We start from the raw sequence: 21,779 nt of genomic DNA on the forward strand, positions 1-21,779 counted from the left end.
GCCTGTCGCGGGAACTGAAAATGGCAAATTGCGCTTCACGCATTCACGGGAGGGTCAAGGGGAAAGTGGGAGTATCCCATAAAGAGATGGGCGGGGAAGCGTAAAGTGCGCCTAATTATGTATTCCGCGGTATGTACAAAAAACGCCTGTGACAGCGCGCCTCTATTTTACAGTGAAAATTCTCCGCCTCTTAAAAGCAGGTGTAAACCAGCCGCAAGCAGGTTTCCTCGCATACGCCTCCTGGTGAAATGGCAGCAGTAATCCGAGCAAGACGAAGACATAGGCCAAAGAGACAAGCCGAAAGGATTTTCGCCACAAGGATCGTGTGGACACGAAATCATTAAGCGTTACAGATTAAGCAGCCGTGCAATATTACAGTTACTGGAAGAAATCGAAGATGTCGATGTCGAATCTCCGACTCAGCGTTCACATTCCATTCCAGCAGTTGTTAAACTCCTCGCCACATTACAAATATTGGCATCAGGATCATTTCAAACAGTCATAGCATCAGCAGTGGGAATATCTCAGTCTGCACTCAGCCGTATCATAGCACCAGTACTTAAGGCTTTGCTACAGCGCAATTTACGGTATAGTGGGCGGAGAAAGGTGCTGATTACCCGATGAACTCCAGGTTTGGTAAATACGACGTAAACTGAATTATCACAGCGTGCGCTTTCTGCGGGTTGGCCATGGCGCTGATAACGCTACGTTCGCAAATGTACATACATCTGGCCCTCAGTTTACTGTCACAGAGAAGAAACTAGATACACTTTTGTCTTTCCTAGAAAATATTCACATTTAACAAGCTGCATTCAGAGGTGAATTTATTTTTTTTTCACAAAAATAAATCAAACCGATTATTTAATTATCAAAATAGTTGGCGATTAGTTGAATAGTTGACAGCTTGTCGATTAATCGAGTAATCCTTGCGGCTCTAAAATACACAACAAAATACTTTGTCACATGGTTTTTGGTAAGTTTCCATTAAAACGGCTCCGTGTCTTGAATCATTGCCCACAATGGACTTATACTTAACGTTTTAAAGGAAAAACACATATATCAGTGGATAGAAAGGCTCTACTGGTAGACTAATCTTTATGGTCTCTCGCACATACTGCCTATAATAATTTTTTTTTAATTTAAAATGTCCATTGCCTTATCGCACTGATGTGACTGAGCCCGACCCGAACCCGAACGTCATTTCTAAATATCTGTCCGAACCTGGCTTGGTTCGGGTATCCATCCTCTAAGAGGCACCCTTCTCCTTATTTCAAGTCAGTGTAGCATCAAAAGGATTTTGAAGCTGTTTTTCCAAGGTAAAAAAGTCACGTATTGTTACTTTAAGCTAATTTAGCCATTATAATTTGGCTCTTGACTACAGATTTCAAACACAGGATTTTGCCAATACTCCAGCATTTGCACATGAATAGACAAACAAAAAGGAACTCAAGCCCTCCTGTTATTGCAGTACAACACGTCTGCAATGGATCGATGCAGCTACTAGACATTCCTCTATTGTTAGCGGCATAATGTCCTCCATGCATTAAAAGTACAAGAAGGTTTTTTGGCCACAGTCCTGCAGTGCAACACTTATTTCACATAGTCTTTTCAGGTTTCTGCTTTCACTGAAGTCTGAAATAAATCCTCTGCCCCCCACCCCCCCAAAAGATAGTCATCGATTACTTAATGCCCCTACCTTTTAGCCGACCTCTCTAAGCTAAACCAACAGAGGGACATTATTTTTTTGCCCTTCTGGTGCTCTTGGCCATGATTTATTTATATTGCTTACTCTTCCAGGAATAGTTTTTAAATATGACATTAAGGGAGTGATGTAACCACTAAAAGGGGTTACAGGTCCTGATGACGGATTATAGGTTACACAGCTGTATGTCTCCTCAAAAACTGTCTATATTCTTTGCATTTCTTTAAACCAATTACAATCGTCTTGGGGCGGCGCTAAGCTCCGGACTCAGCGGCGGTGGCTCTGCAAAATAGTTTCATGAAGGAACTTGTTTTGGTGGAACATTTGCAGCCCACAAAAGAAAACGCCACATACTGTTGACACAGTACAGTAGCGTGAGCTATTTAAATTAGCTGGATCCATGGTTAGACCTCATTGGCTCTTACCAGTGTATCTCCGCGTGTACTTCGTCCACAGCAATCCCACCAATCGGCCCCAAAACGTCCCAGCAAAGCGCGATTTATGCTTCTGCGTTAAATCTGCGGCGTAGCTACGTACATAGATACGTGGAACACGGACCCTACGCCGGACCCTACGCTGGACCCATGCCCGACCCTACGCCGTAGCCTGACGTGCACCTCTCGAAAAATTTAACTACACGTCGTGTTGCATTTCTCCCGATTAATTTTCCTGGTTCTCCTTCTCTATAAACACACACACACACACACACACACACACACATGCCGGTCCTGCTAAGAGATCGACGCACACACCAACGCACAGGTACAAACTTCAGGCCACTTACGTAAGCTACGGCGAAAGCTCTGCATGGAGCCTCCACACAACCATAAGTCACGCTTTAGAGAGGAAACGCCGTAAACATATTCTTTGTAAATCTTTACAATCAATCCCCGAAAGTAACCGAGCAGGCCTGCCTTGTCGCACCATCCAAATTGTTTTCAAAACTTGCCATTTTCAGCATGTGGCTCGCTAGCTCGAAGTTTGTCGCTGTTACCCACTGCGAAGGGATTTTGAGAACGGCGACACACAGAAAGCGTGAGGTGAGGGACAAAGCCTGACATCCAAACACAATAAACCAGATTTTTTGAGAAAATGGAGCTGTGAGACTTAAGAATCCCTCCACAACTGTGTAATAAAGACACACAAGACAGAAATGACTTTAAAATATTCCTCCCTTTTGAAAAAAAAAAATTTGTTCATAAATCATTCTGGTTTGAATTGTGAAATAGCGAGCGCTGAATTCAACAAGGACTGTTCCAGACCAGTAGCGCTGTCTTTGTTTTCATATTTTATTATATAGTCTGATCCATGTCATGCAGAGCTCGCCTTGTTTTGAATTTTGCTGAGCATGCACGCTCCTTTTCAGACCTCGCAACTGCTATTCATACAGCGACACACATTTCTTGCTGGGAGACAGACGCTAAGAACGAGCTTACATGAACAAGTTTGTACCATCCGTCACTGCTGTGCGCGATTGTGTTTTCCAGCCCTCAGACAGACCTACACCGAACCCTCTTTCTTTGGGTTTACACAGCACTTGCTGCTCTGGCTCCGCGTTTCATCTCAGACATGCTGTCGGTTTATTACACCCGCAGATCTCTCCGGACATAAGGTGGAAAATCTCCCTCCATGTGGCCACAGTACTCTCACATTCTGGCGAGATGGCATTCAGTATTTATGCCCCTGAAGACAGTGTGCCTGCTGATTTCAGACTTGCTCAGACACTTTCGAAGACTTTCCTTTTAACTCCGGCATTTTTTTTTAGAAGAACAAACCGTATTCGTACATTATATTTGTTTGTTTGTTTATGTCGGTATATGTATTTTTATGTATATAAATGCATGGAGGATTGTGATTGGTTTAAAGAAATGAAATCAACCCAGAGTATGTATAATTCCAAAGTATCCTGGATCCATGAAATAACTGGCCTTTCAAAATAACAATCTGCCTGCCTCTATGGGAATTTAACATAGGGGTGTACTCACTTTTGTTGCCAGCGGTTTAGACATTAATGTCTGTGTGTGGAGTTATTTTGAGGGGACAGCACATTTACACTGTTATACAAGCTGTACACTTCATACTTTACATTGTAGCAAAATGAAATTTCTTCAGTGTTGTCCCATTAAAAAATATAATGAAATATTTACTAAAATGTGAGGGGTGTACTCACTTTTGTGAGATGCCTTATATCCTATATGTGACCATTTGTGTGACATTCTGTTGTTTTTTAAATACCCACACACAGTGTACCACAAGTAGACTTTATACCTCACAGTTACTGTTTGAATGTCAGATCGTTTATAGATCTCAACAGTTCCGAGCGCACTTGAAGGCAGCTTCATTTCCCGGAGAAAGAGAGAAATAAAAGAGACGGAGGGACTGAGGAAACGGTCAGCTGTTCCACAAACTCCCGGGCAGTTCAGTGCTCGTGTTTGGTGTTTTAAAGCTCTCTTGTGGCAGAGATAGAGGCAGTGATGTTTCCTGTTTCCTGTACGGGACTCTCACACCGCCTTAAAAACACACTGACAAGTCAGATCGCTGGTTACATGAATGGCCCCCGCAGTGTGACATCGGGTTGTTTCTCCAAAAGTTCAATCCGTCTTAACTTTTCGCCGCAGTTTTTTTTTCTTCTCTCACCTGCCAAAGGTCTAATGACCTTTGAATTTTATTAATTTGATTCTTAATGAATGGATATAGATACATTCTAGGATATATAGAAGAAGAAAAGACGCTCTGGGTGGATTTCATTTCTTTAAACCAATCACAATCCTCCATGCATTTATATACATAAAATATGAAAACACAGGCGCACAGCAGTGACGGATGGTACAAACTTGTGCTCGTGCTTAGCGTCTGTCTCCCAGCAAGAAATGTGTGTCGCTGTATGAATAGCAGTTGCGAGGTCTGAAAAGGAGCGTGCATGCTCAGCAAAATTCAAAACAAGGCAAGCTCTGCATTACATGGATCAGACTATATAATAAAATATGAAAACAAAGACAGCGCTACTGGTCTGGAACAGTAGAGTTGAATTCAGCGCTCACTATTTCACAATTCCAAGCCAGAATGATTTATGAACACATATTTTTTTTCAAAAGGGAGGAATATTTTAAAGTCATTTCTGTCTTTGTGTGTCTTTATTACACAGTTGTGGAAGGAGTCTTAAGTCTCACATGAAGTTCCCTTTTCTCAAAAAATCTGGTTTATTTTGTTTGGTGTGTCGCTGTTCTCAAAATCCCTTCGCAATGGGTAACGACAACAAACACAGAACGGGCCGGGTTCGGACATAAATATCTTAAAGGTCCCATGGCATGAAAATGTCACTTTATGAGTTTTTTTAACATTAATATGAGTTCCCCCAGCCTGCCTATGGTCCCCCAGTGGCTAGAAATGGTGATAGGTGTAGAGCCCGCCTTTGAGAAAATGAAAGCTCAGATGGGCCGATCTGGAATCTTCCCTTTATGACGTCATAAGGGGAAAGGTTACCTCCCCTTTCTCTGCCCACCCATGAGAGAGAGAGAGACATCATGGCTTTCAAACGAGTGAAGCATGGCAGTTGGTCGAGGCCACACCCCCACCCTCCACCTTGCCCCCCCCCCTCTCCTCCTCAATAGCATTTAAAGCTACAGACACAGAAATGGCACATCCTAAGGAAAGCTCATTGTGGGACTAGCTCTAGTGGCTGGAATTCTGCACCAAGGCTGAATTTAGGGAAAGAGACTTCAGCTACAGTATTAGGGGACCACTAAGGTCTATATAAAAGAGACTTCAGATACAGTATTAGGGGACCACTAAGGTCTATATAAAAGAGACTTCAGATACAGTATTAGGGGACCACTAAGGTCTATATAAAAGAGACTTCAGATACAGTATTAGGGGACCACTAAGGCCTATATAAAAGCATCCAAAAAGCAGCATGTCAGAGGACCTTTAATGCCTGTCGGGCTCCGGTCGGGTTCGGTTACTGCTCTGTCGGACGCGTGCCGGGCTCGGACAGAAAAATGCGGCCCGATCCACACTCTAGTCTGAACGCAGCCCTATCCACAGCGCTGTGGCTGTGAGACACATTGTATTCTTTGTGATAGTTTGACCTAAGCTGCTTTGCAATCGGGGGTCTTTTCCCGTTATTATGAGCCATCCAGTCAGACTGTTACAGTGACATGTCACTGTGGTGATAAATGTCACCAAATGGTACTGTATATTAAGAGGTTTCTTATGGGATCAGTCATTGTACAAACTGACTGTTTACAGGACTGTTGTCCCCTCTGGGCGGGGCTTGGTATTTTGGTGGGAAGCTGCTTTGGCTGACTGTCTGTTACTGTTGGGAGGATTAACATTTGGGCTATTTTGCCCTTTTGGTGTCTGGTGTAACAGCAGCGGGGAGTCATAGTTGTTAGTGCTATTGTGGTCGTTTTATTTCTGGCTCTGGTTTAGTGACACAGGACTCTGGGTTTTTATTTGGTGGGATAGTTTTGTGAGTACATCCTTTGATAGCCGATGAGCTCATTTAAAGCGACACAGAAAAACAAAGGAAGCAGACTGGACTTGATTGCCAAGACTTAAAAGAACAAGTTTCAAAAGCCACAAGTCTTAAAACATAATTGTTCTCTGTGTGATCTCTGTTCAATTTCCATTTAGGTTTTCCTAAGTCCCCCGGCAGTCTAAAAGTATAACAGCATAATTAAGAGGTGGTCCAAGGCGAACCTGAGCCAGTTCTGTAAGGGTTGGTAGATGAATCTGACGACTATGAAGAGAAGCAGAGAAGAGAAGGCTTTGTAGTTTATTTTCTGTTTCTGTTTCCCTCCATCTCGCCACCTTGTATCTCCATCTGTTCCCATCCCTCTATATCAGTGACCTTTCGGGCCTGATGTTCACTTATATTCCCTCTCTTCTCTTCCACCGATATGACATGTACATCAGAGCCTGGTTCTGATCTCTGAGACGCTCAATTAGCGCAATTACTTCGACCAAAATACACACGTCTCCTGACCTTTCCTCTCCACCAACCAGCCCTCCTTTCTTACCTCTCTTTCCTCTCTCCTTTGATCCCTCTCTCTCTATCTTTCTTTCCTTCTCTCCTCTGCCCTCGCTCAGCTGACGTTTTGTGCCTGAGAGCAGCTGTACTCTGCATCCTGACTCCTGACTTTTGACAGATGGAGCAGAGACGAGCGATGGAGTGCTCTCAGTGAGAAGAGATAAAAGCATGGACGACTTTGTCCAAGATAGTCCTCGGATGAATTCCTCAGATGAAAGCAGCAGAGGGTACTTCTCTACAGAATTGTCCATCACAAAATCTCTTTCTCCATTTCTGTCTTCCGTAGATTGGCTTCACTCGCCAGCCAAAAATACAATGGTTATCTATTGAGTGGCTGGTGAAATTTGAACATTCACTAGCCATTTGGCTGGTAGTTGACAAAGTTAATTTTAAATCCTGTGGACTGCTGTTTCGAAGCCAGGAGTTTTCTGAAGTTACCAGCTAAGTCTAGCGCTAGCTACCTAGCTTGGTCGGCAGAATTCTGCACATGATATTTAAAGGTGGAAAGTGTTCCAATTAACTTTTTGAGGAAGTGAAAACAGACAGAGAAAGGGTCAACGTTTAAGACGAAAACACGGACCACACCCAAAACAAGTCGAGGTCTGTTGTAATGTCCACAGTGTTAGCGTGGTTAGCATCGCTAAGCCTCTGTCCTGACTGACAGGTCCTAAAGCATCCCCTGCTTTTTCGTCTGTCTTAAAATAAATGGGACCATAATATACTAAATGAACGCCATGCTGTATTGAAGACTTGAAACTAGCGCAGTGTTTCCTCTATGTTGACTTTGTAGTGGCGGCACGCCATGGCAAAATTTCTGCCGCCACGGTATCAGAAATAGGGCCGACGCACAATGTAGTCGCGGTTGTCCTGTTAAATGATCCTGCCGACATAATGCACCCTCCGTTGGCTGCCGCTCACATTGCAATTTAACAACAAGTAGAACTATTCAGAGATTATTGGGCCCGTCCAGTTTAACTCCACATACTGTTGTGTTGATGTAGTTTTATCGTCAAAACGTTCGCTTTCTTGGGTTGTTGTTAGGACAGAACTGCCCCTACTGCTAAAAAAAATCGTAAAGGAAACACTGTAGCAATTAATACTGAGGTAATCAATCAAATGAGAAGTAGGCTCATTTCCTCATAGACTTCTATAGAAACTGACTTGTTTGTGGAGCCAGTGGAGTCGCCCCCTGCTGGAAGTTAGATAGAATACAGCTTTAAAGCTATAGTGCGTAGTTTCTGCCGCCCCCATGAGGAATTCTAAATAATGACACCTTCCCCCCTCCGACACGCAGTTGCTAGTAGCCAAGGAGGACACGGAGGATTAAAAAAAAAAACATGATGGACTCTTCCAAAGAGGTCATTATCTTCACTCGAGTTTCGGTGCGCGAAAGTCACCGGACGCCACCATCTTCTGAACATAGTCATACTGAGAAATCCAGAGAGAGTTGTGTGGAGCTGATGGTCTTAATTAGCTTTGCAGCAACTCATTTGGCAACGGCTCGAATGTAATGGACGTTCATTAATATCAAAAAGTGACGCACTATAGCTTTAAGGAGCTTCAGCTTCACTTTTCAGACCAGGTTGCCGTTTGCCGCTTGCTTTGTCTTCTTATTTGTCGAGTCATTCCCTGTGAGCAGAGACCTTGTGTAACTTTTATCCGATACCCGTCTTTCCCTCGGATTTCATTCCCTCTGCCCTTTAATTTTCTCCTCTCCTCATGGCACATCATTCCTGATATATCCTCCCTCTCTCTCCCATTCCCCTCCATCGCTCACTTTCTCGACCCGATGGCATCTAATTCCCCGGCGATATTGTCCCTGTATATCAAGTTTCATGGGCTTATTGCTCAGGCCTACACACAAGTTTCTCTCTCTCCTCTTTTAACCCCCAACTCCTCCATCATTTCATCACCCGATCCCTCTGTCCCCTCCTTTTTTTTCTCTCTCTCCCAGAACATCTAAATCCCTGGTAATTCTTCTTCTAATTCATCAGCTCTGTGTAAAGCCCAAACACATTTGATTTTTTTCTCTTCAATGCAATTCCTCCATCACTCCCTTGCACTTTGCTTTCTTCTACTGTAAGAATGATTAGCTCAGCATATGTCCCTTTCTCCTTCTCACACAGTGTCCCTCCATCTTTTTATCCCTTGCTTTTTCACCTCTTGTGTGATATCTAGTTTCACGCTGTACCAAGAATCACTGACTCACTTGACTTCTTCTCAATTCCCCTTCTCTCCTACCATCTCTCATTTCTTTATTTCTTTCCATTCCAACTCTTTGTGTCGTGTATAGCGCCCTATTTAATGAAGAGGCGTCCTTTTCTGACAACATATATCTCCTATCTTCCTGCATCTTTCCGGTTCTCTTTTCTTTGACATCTATTCGTCTGCAAATGATGTTGCCATAGCCTAGTTTATTATATATTTCTCTGTCATTGTTTTGTCCCTTTTTCATGGTGACTTATGTCTTTTGGGGCAGCTGGCAGCATCGTGTGTGTGTGTGTGTGTGTGTGTGTGTGTGTGTGTTTGTTTAGTCACACAACATACACAGATTCAGAAGAATACAAAAATCATACGTAGGTGCACAGAGACATTTACAAAACCAACGTTTCCATTGACCATATTAGGCCTGGCCTATGAGTCAGTAATGGCTGTAGTGTGTGTGTGTGTGTGTGTGTGTGTGTGTTTGTGTGTGTGTCTGTGTGTGTCTGTGTGTGTATGTGAGACTGTTGGCACATCAGTGTCCTTCCCTGCAGCACTGCAGCAGGCACAGTGTCTGTGTGGGAGTGGAAGGTTTCTGTGTGCACGGATTAGTTGTATATAATCAAAGTTGATGGGTTATAATGATCGTTTACATGTTAAATGATAAAGCTACTGCCCTCAGATCCTGGGTTTCCTGCTGCAAATGATAACAGATTAAGCACTAATGACCCAATAATATCTAATTTGTTCATGTTGTGATATTCAATGAGATGAATAAAGATGCTGCATTTTCAGACTGAGAAGCCATTTGCCTTGTAGATATGAAATGTTTGATAAAGTCTGTGCGAGCGAGTGAGTGGATTTGTGCATCAAAGGGATGTTTCAGTAATTTAAATGATTATAAGTTAATGCAATTTGACACTGATTGCCACACATTAGCTGCTGTTATCAGCCGTCTCTGGTTGCTGTCTCCTGGAAACAGAGACGCTTTGTGGAGGCAGCATCAGCGGCCGCAGGTTGTGTGAAGAAACAGGTTGCTCAAGGCGAGCACATTAACCACAACATGAACTGGGAAATGACAACTAACAATTATTTTCATTGTCGATCAATCTTTGGATTATTTTATCCATTAATGGATTCATTGTTTGGTCTATAAAATGTCAGAAAACGGTGAAAAATGTGGATCAGTGTGTTCCCAAAAAGCCCAAGATGACGTCCTCAAATGTCTTGTTTTGTTCCACAACTCAAAGATATTCAGTGTACTGTCACAGAGGAGAGAAGAAACTAGAAGATATTCACATTTAGTAAGCTGGAATCAAAGAATTTTTAAGAACCCCCAGCCCGAGCCCGTGTAAAATGATAGAAATTAACCTGTCGGGCAAAGATCTTCAGCTCTAACGAAGTTCATGGTAGCTGCTGGCCGCCGCATCTGCATGCACCGCCGTCGCCATGGCCATCACGTGCTAGCTTATCAAACTCGGAAAAGACAGCAGAAAAACAAATATAAACTTTATTTATGGAGGCGTGTGTTTCCAAGTTGAAGATGTGTTGAGGGCGGGCAGAGGTTTGTGCTCTGCTGAGTGCTTTCCAGCCTGAAGGCAAACAGTGATGCCTGTGTGCATGAGAGATCCTTTCAGTTTAAGAGGATAACGTGAGTTTTCTTTCAAATACTGCAAACATCTGGGGACAGGAAGTGAACTGCCTGTTCTTCCTGAGCTGATTTCCACATCAACACAGACACATATTTCCCTGTACATGTACATGGATGATTTTAGAGCATGCAGCTCTGTGTGTGTGTGTGTGTGTGTGTGTGTGTGTGTGTGTGTGTGTGTGTGTGTGTGTGTGTGTGTGTGTGTGTGTTTTGCAAAGTTGTTGTGAATTAGTGAAAGTGGATGGGCAGATATAGAAATAACATCTGTCTCTTGCAGCTAATTATATGAAGTAAAGAGCAGAAAGTAGACTACTTGGATGTTACGAGGTCAGTAAATTATTTACTGTTGGTTAAACCACATATACAGACTCTTCAACCACTATTTTTACCCACTCTAGATACTCCGATACCAGCCCACAGAAACACAAACACCGTGTCACTAGGATTTAGAAAACAGGGATGCACATTATTCAAACACCACAGAGAGAGGATGTGTGAATGAGCAAGGGAAGAAAGAGAATTAAGGTAGCTTTAGTCCTTCTTGTAATCACGATGTTGGTAGCTAACTGGGTAGCGAGCAAGCAAGCTAACATTAGCCAGCAGCTAAAACCACAACATCAAAATATATTTCACATTTTAGCAGGGACCAAAGTTAACTTCTTTGTGCACCAGCCAAATGGATAGTGATCGTTCAAATTTTACCAGCCACTCAGTAGATTACCATTGCTTTTTTGGCTGGTGAGTGGGGGACTGGCCATTTCTTCGACGCTCCATTGTTCCGACCTCTCAATAACCCGAAAAATTCCCTTTGGTCCTACAGCCCACAAGTCCGACGTCCACCAGCGATATTACGAATCCCACTATGGCCACGCCAAGACCCGCCCTACTAAGCAGCTCGATTGGTTGGGGTTAGGCATTTGACCTCGAGTGGTTAAGGTTAGGATAGCCGATTGGTCAGGGGATAGGACCTGAACAAATGGGGTTACGTTACCTTGCGTAAGCATGGACGCCTGGCCAATAAATGCTATTGAACGGCAGGGTCTTGGCGTGGCCATAGTGGGATTCGTAATATCCCTGGTGGACGTCGGACTAGTGGGCTGTAGGACCAAAGGGAATTTTTTCGGGTTATTGAGAGGTCAGAACAATGGAGCGTCGAAGAAATGACATGGTACTGGTGAGTGAAGCAAATCTACCAACCACTTGCATATTTTACAAACATTTGGCTAGTAGATGGCGCTAATTTTGGACTCTGCATGTCAGTGTCCCCTCTCAGATGTCATTCAGCACTAGGGGGAAATTGGTTTGTTGTAATGATTGATGAAAACAGCCTGAAGTGAAAGACGGAAGATGTAAAATATTCCTGAATGTAGTGCATATGTGAATACTGAAAGTCACCAGCCATACCTGAAAAGGTTATCCCAAGAATTTACAACAAACTATGTGTGAAAGAAGCTTAAGTTAAGTTGATATTTATACGCTGACACTCACATCTAGGAGTGGCAACAGAACAGCACCCAGGCTTCAGCTGATGATCACTGAGTAGCTCTACTGGAGCAGATGATGGAGAATTACTTTCAATTTCCTGCCCTGGTGTTCAGCAAAATGTAACCCGTGACCTTCCGGTCATATGCTGACTTCTCTCACCTTGTGGCCCGGTCCAAAGCTATATTCTGTCAAAACAGATTAAGCCACAGGCAGACACACTTGTCTCCACGATGCCAATGTAATTTCACAGTAATATCAAGAGTTTATTTATACAGCGAGTCGATGGCAGCAGTATGTGACAGCTATTAGTCCAGTGTGAAGCCCAGACATGCAACAGTTAGACTTAGACTTAGAAAACTTTAATGTCCCTGAGAGGCAGTTTGTTGTACAGTACAGGCATATTGACACATAATCCACAACACAAACATTGAACCAGACATCTACTGCACTATTTATCTAACACAACATACACACATCAATACATAGAATACAGTAAAAAGGAGTATGTTGCACTTCCCTAAAAGCCCTAATGTCATAAATAAATGAAACTACTGCACAGTACTTCACATATATTCCTCCTCCAGTCATACCCCTCCCCACATCTTATTTAATTGGGTTATTGCCATGGGAATTAATGAGTTTTTTGCTTGATCGGTTCTGACCTTAGTTGGCTTATTACTTGTGATGATGATAACGGCTTAATTTACCCTGTCCCAGTGTTGTAGTACTCGAGATCGGTCTTGGTCTGAAGACCGGTCTCAAGACCAATTTTTGAAGGTCTCTTCCGCATTTTTACTCTGTCTTGTCTTGGCCTCGGATGAAGAACACCACAACTGCAGGGATTTCGCTAAACTGCCTGTGGATTGTCTGATTTATGCGTTAACATCATCACTGTAATTGGATGTAAAACCTCCTGCTTCAAATGCAACCAATAACTTAATTTAATTTCTAATTTGAAATTAGAAATTAGGGCCCCCCTGGCCCTTTAACACGCACTCCCAAGAAAGTGAATGCGGGAGACAGGAGAAAAAGCTCTGACTGTCTGGCACTGGTCTGGTCTTGGGCTTGACTCGGTCTTGATACGCTCTGGTCTTGGGGTTGACTTGGTCTCAGTTTTAGGTGGCCTTGACTACAAAACTGCCCTGTCCTGTTCAAATTTCTAAGTTTTTTTCTAATCTTTTACTAGTCGTTTTGGTGCCTAAACGTAACTGTTGTCACCACAGTACGCGTACTACTACGGTCACCTTTTTGTCGGCTAAACTCAAAGGCAATGACCACTAAAACCACCGTCACCTCACGGTGCTCTGTACCTGGATCACAGTCACCTTTTCTCTGCTAAATTTAACTGTAAAAAAACCCTGAATTTAACTGTCCTATGACCGGTCGTCACGTGACTGACTAGTGTTCTGTACTAAAACACCCTGCAGGTTACAGTCCACACCATTAGGTGACGAGGCGCTGGTTTCCATTACAGTAGTCAGGGTTTCCCCCAGAAAAGTTGTTTAGCCCGGTGGCAAGGGTCTTTTTTTTTTTTGATGAGGGCCCGTCACAGACTGATGGCAGAATTAATGTAGAGCCCAATAGTTTCTGTGACAACATAAATCATGGAAGGAATCGGGAAATTGACAATTTAAAAAAGCTATGAGACAGATTTCATAGGACTCTACATTAAGTCAGTGCTAAAAGCTAACTGGATATGTGAAAATATGACTGTGTCTGAGTTTCCAACCAAGCCGCCCCATTGTAACTAGTTTAAAAAAAAATGTCTTAAATATACATTCAACATTTTTTTCTCCCAGTGGCACACAATTGTTATTCTATAATGTTACACGACTCTTATCGCTTGCCAATATAAAGAAGTTTCAAAGCACTGATAACTGTCCTTAAACTACCACTAGACTTCATTTCCTGAAGACTGTGAATGGCTTGATTAAACACTGTTTCCTATCAGCCATTGCTTTGATTAAACTTCCATCATGAGCGCGATAGGGACTTCTGGTCCAAGATGAATGGGAGTAGGTGTGTGTGAGCTCTGCTTTCAGCTTCATCCAGCCAAACCTTTATCTTTGAAGAGATAATTGACATTGACATTTAACGCTTTAAATGTCCCTCTGTTAATGGACGTTGATGGTGTGCTTGGTTACAGCTTAGAGCAGAGGTTCTTCTTTATCCATAATGTACCACCTTTCGAAATAGTTTTCATGCTGGGTTTAACTGTGGCAGGGTGAGCAGAGAATGATGCTGAATCTCAAACACAACCCAACACCTAACCAACGCCTCTCTAAGCTTTACATTAGTTAACAGGTTTCCACAAGATCATCGCCAAATTACAAATAAGAATCTTGTGGGTCCTTTCAGTTCAGGCTGTTCTCTGGATTACCCTGGAAATCCAGAGTTCTCGCGAAAGCACAATTTGAATTTGCTCAGCGAGTTACTCTGGCATTGAGTAATGATGCTCATTAACTATGCCCTTGGAACCGAGACAGTTTAATCTACCAGTTAGCTCCGCTGGTAGCTAAGCGTATGGGGCTCTGGATACATCACCCCGTGTATTGTTGTGATTGGTCGTAGTGTGCAGTGAGATTTTCAAATGCATGCTTGGTGCCGCCCCTCGAGTTGGGCCATTTTCATTACTCAATGCCAGACCCTTAATCTTTCAGATTCAGTTTTACCGAATGACTGGAAAGACGCTCAAATTAGTGCAATTTAAAAAAAAAATAAAAAAAGGAAATAAATCTCTAGCGGGACATTATCCACCAGTTAGTTTGACGTCAGTTGTTAGCAAGACAATGGGAAATTTGATAAGGAGATATATAGTCAACCATATGAAAAGTAATAAATTATTATTATTATTATTATTAATTATTATATTTAGTAGTAAACAATATGGCTTCATATCCGGGCGTCAACTTCTCTTCAGTTACTCACAGTTCTTGACAAATGGTTACAAGCTTTGGATAGAGGACAGACAGTTGACTGTATATATCTGGACTTTCAAAAAGCCTTTGATACTGTTCCTCATAAAAGACTGCTATCAAAGTTAAAATCCTAATGTTTAGACAACATAGTTATTTATTGGATACAGGATTTTTTGCACAATAGAAAACAACAGGTGGTAGTGAATGGTGCCGCCTCAGACTGGCAGCCGGTGACATCTGGGGTCCCTCAGGGATCAGTCTTGGGCCCTGTTCTCTTTGTAATATATATAAACGATCTGCCAGATATGATACAGTCTGATGTTTACCTTTTTGCGGATGATACTAAAATTTTCAGAATAATAACTAGTGACACAGACCGAGCCCATCTTCAAGAAGATCTATGTAGCATGGGCAAATGGTGTGGCCAGTGGCTATTAAAAATTAATCCCGAAAAGTGTAAACATTTACATATTGGGGGAAAAAAAATGACATTGTAGCCAATTATGTAGTTGGGGATATAGTGGTCAATCCTGTACAAGAGGAGAGGGACGTAGGTGTTGTGGTGGATGGTTCACTTGAATTCCACTCACTTATTTCTTAAAAAGTTAAAAAAGCAACATCTATGATTGCAATAATAAAAAGAACTTTTAAAAATGTATGCAAGGATATATTTTTACCGTTGTACAAATCCCTGGTAAGATCTCATCTTGAATATGCAAGCTCAGTCTGGTGTCCATATAAATTAAAATATGTAGAAAAAATTGAAAGGGTCCAGAGAAGAGCTACTAAATTAATTCCAGGATTGAAAAGCATGTCTTATGAAGATAGATTGAGGAAATTAAGTTTACCGACTCTCATATTTAGGACATACAGAGGAGATATGATTCAGGTGTAGAAGCTTGTACAGGGAATATATGATGTAACAGTTGAGCCTATTTTTCAGTTTTGGAGCAATAGGTATGAGACACGAGGGAATTCTTTAAAACTTTACCCTAGAACATGCCTGTCTGAAAGGAGAAAGAACTTTTTCACACTCTTCCAGAAGAAGTTGTGCGTTCCCCTTCTATTAATTCCTTTAGAATAGGCTGTATATATATATATATATACATATTTGTTTTGTGTTTTTTAGAGTCTAGAATAGAGGATTGGATATCCTGTACCAGAAATCTTTTCAATAAATTTGGGTCTGGATTTCCAGGCTAAACCATTCATGCATATAGCTACGAAAAGTTAGGCACTGTTATTCATATGCTTTCCGTATATTTATTAATTTCAGCACAACATTGAGGCTACATTTACATCGCTATGTTTTGGTTTCTAAGCAGAGTTTTGAGCCAAAAGCGATCTCCGTGTTTTTATCTCCAGTAGAAGAACTAATCTCTGTTTAAACTAACACACCCAAACCAAAATATCTCATCAACATTCTGGTATACCGGGCATAAACAGGAGGCAGCGTGTAGACTCCGCCCGCTGCTGGTAGTAGCCATGGTAACGTTAGTAGCTTAGTCTCAGACGACGAGACGTCGAGACCCAATCAGGCAGAGAAACATTGGCGTCGGTGTTGCCAAAGGTCTCCGTTTGCGGCCGTTGAGACTGCAACACAACCCCGCAGATTCCAAACCCAAACTGGGTCAGAAGTGTTTTCAAATTTCTCCGGTTTAGGGGCTGCAAGGTGTAAACTTAGCAAAAGATATTTGTTTTTAAACCAGAACGTAGCAATGGAAATGTAGCCTGACTGCCGCTGTATAAGAGCTCTCTGTACACAGGCCTTTCAATAGTTTCAACCACCATCTTTTTTCTAATTTAGAATCTAATTTTCCGTGCCAGAACTTCACTGTCGAAGCCGCAATACGGTCCCTTTTTGTCGGCTAAACTTGACTGTTACGGCTGACGAAAAAACGCCTGGGATGTCACCGTGCTCTGTAGAATGGATTTCCATGTTCTGCTTGACCAACTCTTGTACCCCCCCCTGAGCATGCATGCTGCTTTTCAGCAGCCTTCTGATTCAAATTCATAACTCACATCCTCTCCTGGGAGCAACCCAGTACCAACCACCCTGACCATTCGGTTACTGAGTCATCTCTTCTGGAACAGTTGGGTGGGGGAAAGTGTAAGCAAGTGGTTTTCCCGTTTAGCCTATTAATAGCAGGGAGCAGATCTCCAGGCTTGCCATTACATCCCGCGGTCTGCGTCCCATCTGTACAGTGCAGTTTATCTCCGCTGTATGTGGGTTGGTGTGTGCCGTCTGTGCTGTTGCAATCACTTCTGTCGGTTCAGGGAGGCGGCCTAGTTCTGCTTGATGCGCTGCTGATGTTACAACACTCTTCTTTTTCAGAGCTGCAAAGACGAATCAAATCACTTGTCAACTATTAAATGAATCGGCAACTAGTTTGATCGTCGATTTGAATTATCTCTGGATATTTTCTAGTTCCTTCACTCCTGTGTGACAGTAAACTGGATATCTTTGAGCTGTGGACATGTGAGGACGTCATCTTGGGCTTTGGGAAAACCCGTTGACAATTTCAATGAAAGAAAATGTTGGGTCTTTTTCATATTCACCCCCTACCTCTCGATTTAGCGTTTCTGTCTCCCATTAACATCTTAAGCTTAGCTTGCAGTAAATCTACCTCACATCACATGCATGAACACAGGCGTACAATCACTGCGCACATAAATGAACACATGCACAGACGCTCTGCCATCACCACCTTTGGTTTTCAGACTCTTCTCCTCTTCTCGCTCTCCGTTCCCTCCGATATTTTTTTCCTCCTCGTCACACTTACGAAACCTCACGAATCGGCCGCGGAGCAGCAGCGGGATGGGGCAATTCTCTCAGTCTCTCTCACACACACACACACACACACACACACACACACACACACACACACACACACACACACACACACACACACACACAATCCATCTGCTGCTGTGCTGAGTGCACTCGAGACTTTGCCTGCATGAGCCTGTGGGCATTGTGGAGGATGTTAAAATGACAAGCTTCATGCCTTAATTAGGATAAGATCTGTTTGCGGGGCATGATGACATGCACACACACACAAACACACATACACACTCACACACAATATCCACCAATATGCATGCAATTGCAGTTCAAACTATCATGCACACAGTAGTCTATATCCAAGATTTTCCACTTCCGGGATAGCTCCGTTGCCGCTGGAAATTCCGCCCGAGCTCAGACCTGCACACAGACGTGCACGAGCCGCCACTTTTTCAGCTTCACTCTCTTTTCTTTGCCTTTTTTAGCAGGGCGGGTGGTCGCGAGTACCCACGTCCACGGCAACTTTTGCTGAGTTTTTCGGCGACGGCTCAGGCTCGTACACCGTGGGGGGTAGAGTACGCACAGCGGGGCAAGCAGGCATTTCATTGGTTCTTTCCAAGCGGACCGCAAGGCTCTGGTTGGGGGGCGTTTTTACCGGATTATAGCAGCTACAGATGATGGATCTTTTTGCGCTCCTTTTTCAGAGCCCATAAGTTATTATGGCTGTCGGGGTGTAAAGAACGTTTAAAAATATATATATATATAAAAAAGTGTATTTTGGAAATAGTTACCAACTCTGCCTTTAAATAACAATACAGATTTAAATATAGAAGTTTTATGCTCTCTCAAATATTTTGTGGTCAGAACACTTCCATAATTATTTTTCCCTTTTTATTTTGATAACTTGCGCTCGCTCTGAAGATGTACAACTCAAACTAGTTCTCACATGCACACAAATACACACAACATCACACACACACACACACTCTCTCTCCGTTTCAGCGCAGCTCCGGCTCACACTCGAGGGATTCCCGTTCATTCCCTTTCATGTGCTTACAGTGGAAACACACAACTAAATACGCGTGTAATATGTTTCTTCGGCGGCCACATATTGCAGCAGGCAGACATGATCCATAATACATGAGCACGAGTTCCACAAAACGTAACGTAATATGCATCGGTCCCACTCTGTTTACAGTGAGATGGAAATCCATTAAGAGGCTTTGAGAGGAGGTTTTATTGAATGTGCTTCTGCTATATTTTCCTGCATCATGTCACATATTATCACAGTTGGGTTTCAAATTGTTATTGCGGTTTATGGCTGCACAGATGAAGCCCCACGCAGAGCACTCCTGCATCCCTAAAGTAAAGAAGATACTCTTAGTGCAGATACTACTCATTAAAAGAGACCTATTATGCTCTTCTGTATTTCCTGTCATATCTATAATGTTACAATGTCGCATGTTCATACTAAATATGGCCAAAGTTTGTCATCATCTGATGAACATGAATATTATGATGAAGTTAGCTTTGGTGTATGGAGAATGTCTCCACTACAGTAGTGGATAGAGACCCTGTGGACTAAAAGGAAGGCTTTTTAATACAGTTCCAGTGGAATGAATGATATTTCATTTACGTGTCATGCACGGGCGTCAGTTCTGTTTGAAATGTGCTGGGGACAGAGACGCCTTCGGAAGTGCATTTTCAGAAGTGCTGGGTACAGTGACGCATTCATTTCTTTTTTTTTCTCTTTCGCGCAGGTCACGTTTTGAAAGACGCTGTCCTGTAGCTTACTAATGTAAATGAATAAAAAGGTATACAAAAATGTGATGATGTCCGACACGTTTTACGAAGAAGAAAGCCTTAAGTTTTCAAAAGCATTAGACATATGACCCACTTTCACAGTATGAGGTGGTCATATGTGTAGCGTGTAGCCAGAGCGGCAGCAGAACGGCTGTGTCTGGGCCTGCCCTGTGGGGATAAGAGATTTTTGTGGATTTGTTGGCATCTGTCGCTCAAGAATTATATGTTATGAACTTTATTTTTATTTTTTTTAACTAAATTGAGCTCAGGATTTTTTACAAGATGAATAGTGAGCCTAAAACATTTGATTCGGTACAAAAAAACATTTTGAAAAAGGCAAAAGGTCCAAGACCGTGTACAGAAACTATCATAGACTTCAATGGTAAAAGCTCGCTCTAGCCGTTCGCCATTTCGCGGGTACGGTAAACGTTTCTATGGTAACAGCGAGTTGGACCAATCAGAGACGTTGCTGTTACGCTTAGGATTGTGGGTAGTGTAGTTTTTCTCCATTAAATCGCGGATAAAACATGTTTTCTTAAAACAAGGTTGATTTCATACATACTTCTAGCTTCTACAGGAGCAGAAACCTTCGTTTCGCAACCACGTAGCTCGGGGTCAGTCTACCTCGGATGGTTTAGACATTATGGGATGGTTTAGACCACGTAGCTCGGGGTCAGTCTACCTCGGATGGTTTAGACATTATGACTGATATTCTAAATCCTTATGGAGAAAATCAACGGGATTTTTACTTCCGGAGTCGGCTGTGTGTGGGACTGTTGAGGTCTATGGTGTCATGCCACTAAGTGGCCCATCCCACATGGAATTACATGACACCAATACAAAAGTAATTTCAGTCCAATATCCACACACAACATACTGTACTCTGCACAAAATAAAGAATGAAGAAAACATATGACAGCAGCCACAACACAATAGTGTAACCCATAAATTGTCAAACTACAACTAAACATTGCATACATAAAACTAAACTCCAGCCACAGAAAAATACTAAATAAGTAAATAAACAGGGAACCGGTCATTGGAATTCAACATTTCCAAAGCGTTTCTTCCTGCTACTGTTTGGAGCTGACAACATGCAAAGTTGCTAAGTGTTGAATTTAATAACAGATGATGTGAAATGTGTTCAAACAAGTTGGCCAATTTGTCCTTTTTTTGGTCGAATCACTTTGTTTTTGTGGCCTTTTTTTGTCTTTGTGTTGTAGCTCCGCAGTGACACTATCAAACAGGGAAATCTTACACTAAGTGCTGTAGGCACCTACCGCCACTTTGTGCTCTGGTGTTAAGCATGCGCCACACAGCATCTTTTCTCTTGTACGTTTATTCTTTTGTTCTGCCTAGTAGTAGTAAATAATTCACAGCTTTTAAATTTGTGGCAAATGTCCTCCTTAATTTGGTGTTTTTTAGCTGAACTCTGAAGCAGAAATTAAATATTGAAAGAAACGTCACGCGTCGCACCCTAAATTAAATTATCCTGTCAGGAAAAAAATGGCTCGACCAAGTGGCGGACACACACACACACACACACACACACACACACACACACACACACACAAACACACACCCATAGTGCGTTTCACTATCTTTGTGGGGACCCGTCATTGACATAATGCATTCCCTAGCCCCTTACCCTAACCTTAACCATCACCACTAAATGCCTAACCTTAACCCTTACCCTCACCCTAACCATAACCTAATTCTAACCCTAATCCTAAAACCAAGTCTTAACCCTCAAACAGCCCTTTGAAGTTGTGGGGTCCAGCATTTTGGCCCCACAAAGCTGTCAGGACTCCACAAGTATACCGTATTCCCGGTTTTTGGACCCCACAAATATAGTTAAACAAAAACACACACACACACACACACACACACACACACACACGGGCCACAGGGTAAGTGGTGTGACCGGCCTAACAGATGCGAGTCATTTGTCAGACTATTGACCGAATCCGCTGGATAAACTAAATGCCAATACCATCCGGACAGAGCAATGCTAATCCCTGTGTGTTCAGAGTGTGTGTGTGTGTGTGTGTGTGTGTGTGTGTGTGTGTGTGTGTGTGTCAGTGTTTTCCTCCCTTCTCTCCTGTCTCTTCTTCTCTCCAGTGCTCTCAGTTTTGTGACAGTCTAGGAGAAGTAGAAAAGTGTCAAAATCATTTCTCACCACAAGGTGAGCCAAACGTTTG

Source organism: Sander lucioperca, chromosome 6 (genome assembly GCF_008315115.2).
Source record: "Sander lucioperca isolate FBNREF2018 chromosome 6, SLUC_FBN_1.2, whole genome shotgun sequence".
NCBI lineage: Eukaryota > Metazoa > Chordata > Actinopteri > Perciformes > Percidae > Sander > Sander lucioperca.